The sequence below is a fragment of the Melospiza melodia genome, unplaced genomic scaffold, assembly GCF_035770615.1.
Source record: "Melospiza melodia melodia isolate bMelMel2 unplaced genomic scaffold, bMelMel2.pri scaffold_47, whole genome shotgun sequence".
Lineage (NCBI taxonomy): Eukaryota > Metazoa > Chordata > Aves > Passeriformes > Passerellidae > Melospiza > Melospiza melodia.
Window position 1 is genome coordinate 3475753 of NW_026948793.1, and position 4581 is coordinate 3480333.

Below are 4581 nucleotides of genomic sequence, written 5' to 3' on the forward strand. Positions count from 1 at the left end.
GCCATGCTTTTCAGGCAGGTACAGCTGCACAGACATCAGGAGTCAGGTTCCCACAGATTCCCAGCCTTTGCATGCTCCAGTTTCCAGTCAGCAGCTCTCTGGACCATGACCCAGCCCAGCTCAGCAGTGGAAAGCAGTGCCAGCTCCAGGCACAGCCCTTGCCCCCAGCCTTTGAAGGCAGGTTAAGCAGGCAAAGCCTTAGGCATCAACCCAGGACATGGCTTGAACTCACATCTCTGAATGAAGACTCTGCCTCTGAAAAATTAATGCTTTGTTCAGCTCTCTGCCTTTGGGAGATTTCTGAGAGAATCAAAGGGCTGGAGGGCAGTGGGAGTCACACTCACGTCGGGTTCCTCAGCAAACTCTGGTTCTGTTCCTGAACAATGGTAATTTCTCCAGACACCTGGAGAAACCAAATCTGCCTCAGCCAGCCCATCTCACCCTGCTCCTCAAATCTGAACAAAGGAGCCCATTAACAGCACCCGTGACAAATTTCTTTACCCAAGAACACGTGTCCAAGTGCCACGCTGTGAGCACTCAGATGGCTCCCAGAAACCTCCTGCTGATGTGGAACACTCTGCCCGAGCTTCCCCACATACACTCTGTATTTGATTACCCCACGCTTGCTGGGAGAAGAGGAACAAAATGCACTCCAGAGCCACTTACTGATTCCTGATTTGAATACGACCATGGCAGCAACACCATTTTTCCCTCCCTCTCCAAGGCTGGCACATGCCATGTTCAGTTCCCAGAGACAGGAACCTCAGACCCAGCCCTTCTGTTCTGTCACCCTCAGGAGGGCCCATCTGGAGGAGCCATCACACACTAAGTACCAACACAGCATTCAAAACTACATGCAGAACTTGCAGGAGCACTTAGATCACCCACGGCTCCTGCTGGAAATTTTCCACAGTGTAAGAGTTTATTTTGTGGGCAGGAAGAGAGCAAGAAAATTAATTAAGGCAGAGTAAGAAGAAAAAACTCCTCCTGAAGTGAGTTAAATACACTAAAGCAGCAGTTGTGAGCAGGCCAAGTCCATTTTAAGGGCTATACATTTTCACTTCCACAGTCTTGAAAAGGAAAATGAAGAGACTTCGTTCTGTATGCATATTGTCCACCATTTGTTATTGTCTGTCTATTGATGCTCAGTTGAAAAACAAAATTTAATTAAACCCCACAGTACTGCATTGCCTGCCTTTGAAATATGCCTGCATTAGTGGATCATTACAGTAAATGAAATACAGCTTCATATCGGATTTTTCAAATAACGTCCTAAAACTGTTACAAATTAAATAATACTCCTGCAGAGAGAAATTAAGAGACAGTGTTTTAGCAAAGGCAAAGAGATGTTTACAGATGAAGTCTGGAATAAGACGTGGAGGCAATGAGGCAGAGTTGCCACAGGGCCCTTCCAGACCTTGTTGGGAGGGTTCTGTGTGCCAGAAACTAGAAAGGAAAGAGTGTGCCAGGGGCAGCCACACAGAAAGGGCAGTGTCCCAACCCCCCAAGAATGTCTGCATGACCAGAACAGGGTTTTGGGGTGTGCTCAGCCCAGAGAGGTGTTTCTGCATGGGGGAGAACTCACTGCAGCCACACACCCTCCACGTACTCCCCAAACCCGGCCAAAGCAGCAGCAGCCATGGGAGGTGAAGCCTTGTAACCACTCAAAGCATTGAAAGCCTGGACACTCAGTGGGCAAGGAAAGGGATCCAGAAGGTGCTGTCGTGGCAGGATGACAAATACCTACACAGGGAGGAGAAAAGCAACAGGAGCTTTGTTATCTCGGGGTAAGTAAAAGCACAAGTGGGTCAGTGAGTCAGCATTGGACACAGCAGCAATGCCTGATGTGGAACACAGCAAAGCAGGTGAATATTGTATGAGCCTCACAGCTCTGGCTTCAAGAGATCTTCTCCTTAATAGCACCTGGGCTGATGCCAAGTGTTCTTTGACGATTTATTTACTCCAAGAAACCATTTTCCCTAAATAAGAGGAGCCCGTTACCGCATCCTTCTTCACGTGAGCCTGGAAAAGGCTGCGCCCTGCAGCTCCTGTGGCCTCATCTCCATGGTGATGCACCAACACACACACACACACTGACTCCAGCAAGAAGGCAAACCTCCCCAAAGGAAAGGCTGAACCTCACAAAAAGAAAGGCTGAACCTGCCCAAGGGAGAGGCTGAACCCACCCAAGGGAGAGGCTGAACCTGCCCAAAGGAAAGGCTGAACCTGCCCAAGGGAAAGGCTGAACCTCCCCAAAGGAAAGGCTGAACCTGCCCAAAGGAAAGGCTGAACCTCCCAAAAAGAAAGGCTGAACCTGCCCAAGGGAGAGGCTGAACGTGCCCAAGGGAAAGGCTGAACCTGCCCAAAGGAAAGGCTGAACGTGCCCAAAGGAAAGGCTGAACGTGCCCAAAGGAAAGGCTGAACGTGCCCAAAGGAAAGGCTGAACGTGCCCAAGGGAAAGGCTGAACCTGCCCAAGGGAAAGGCTGAACGTGCCCAAGGGAGAGGCTGAACCTGCCCAAGGGAGAGGCTGAACGTGCCCAAGGGAAAGGCTGAACATGCCCAAGGGAGAGGCTGAACATGCCCAAGGGAAAGGCTGAACCTGCCCAAAGGAAAGGCTGAACCTGCCCAAAGGAAAGGCTGAGCCTGCCCAAAGGAAAGGCTGAACGTGCCCAAGGGAGAGGCTGAACATGCCCAAGGGAAAGGCTGAACGTGCCCAAGGGAGAGGCTGAACAGCCCCCAGGGAAAGGCTGCAGGTGGCAGAGCTCTCAGCAGCACCAGCCCAGGCACAAGGTGTGCTGCAGGTGTTGGCAGGCAGGGCTTCCCTGAGAAGCAGAGCAGGTCAGCCTATCAACAGGCTGGAAATGAAGAAAACCTAGCAAGGGCACCTCTGGATCCATTTTATAGGAAAACAGCACATTTCCAGCTGCTGTCCATGCCAGGGAGCAGCAACTGAGAGACAAGTTCCTAAAGCTCTCATCAGCCTGTGAATCAATTATTATAGGAAGAAGGTTCAGCATATAATCATTGAAAGCTGTCAACTTCCAGCCCACACAGAGCTTCCTCTGTGGAAAGGCTGCTGGTCTGTGAGCCAGGGACTCCTCACCCCTCATGTCACAGGATTAAATGAGCAGCTGTGACACGAGGGGATCCATTACACTACAGCCACAATGAGCACTGGCACCCCAAGGCACTAACAGCACTCAGCAACATCGGGCAAAAACCACAGGAACACAGCAAATGCAGCCCAGCATCCTTCCTAAAGGAAAAATAGTGGTGAAAGGGCATTGGGAGTGATGTAACAGGGCTGGCACATGGAGCAGCTGGGGAAGGAGACTCTGACAAGGCTCTGTGGGGCCAGCCTGCCAAAGGCAAGGCAAGCACAGCACTCAAGCACCAGCCCAGTGCTCTGCTACCCCCACAGCAAAGCCTCTGTAGGGATCGACAACTCTCAGCCACTCACCTGCACACCCCCAATGCTCTCCATCAGGAGACTCTGGCTTTGTGCTTCCCAGGCTGTGGCAAAGCCACCCCTAATGGTTAAGAGCAGCACAAGCAGCTTGCAGAGAGGATGGAGATTGCTGAGGCTCTGCAGCTTCCGAGGGTGGGAGCAATCCTCCAGTGCCACAGTCATCAGGCTGTGGGAGCACGCCAGGAGCAGGGCAGACAGAGGCTGAAAACGAGCAGGCTTCACACTCCCAGGTACTGCAGGAAACGTGCTCATCCTCAGCTCACCAGCACTCTTTGAGCACAGCCAGAATGAGGTCTGAACATTAAAAACACCCCAGAGTGCTGCTCCCAGTCTGCTGGAGGAAATAGAGGGAGGGGGATGTCTGATGGGGAGGAGAGGGCGCAGCACAGGCACCTCTGGAAGAGCCCTGCCTCTGCAGTTCAAGGTTAAACACCTCCTTTGCACTCATCTCTGAATCTGCCTCTCTTTAAAGCTGCACCAGGTATTAGAATCATTATAACTATTATTAGACCATAATATTATTATAGCATTTTTGCTACACTTGACAGCTGTTGGCTGATAGATTTAACTGGTACATAAGAAATAACTGTGCAGAGATTTCTTGAAAATGAGCACCAACACAGAAGACATTAAAGCATTCTGCATTCAAAAAGTTAATTTTATGGAAGGACACTTGAAATAAAAATTCTAAAATTAGGTTAAACCTTTAAAACCTGCCATTAAAGGAATTATTTGGGCTTTAAGTAGGCAACCATTTAAAAAATCCTGACTTTTATTTAGATGCTGGAAGACATATATGTGGCTTGGTATCTCCTTCAGATCAACATATGCATCTTTTTCCCATCTACTCCAGAGATTTCTAAATCATCCTTCTATCTTCCTTTCCCTCTCTCTGCAGCAGGCACTTGAATTATTTGGGCAGTCTGACTGCACAGGGAACCAGTATAATCAGGGCTCTTACAACCTGCTGTCTGCAAATCCTATAGAATTATCAGCAAACACACATCCAGAATAAAATACAGCTTCCTGCAGCCCATGAAGCCCAAAGGGCTTTGCAAACTAGACTTGGGATGCAATTTATCCACCACTGAGATTCAGCTGTAATCCAGAG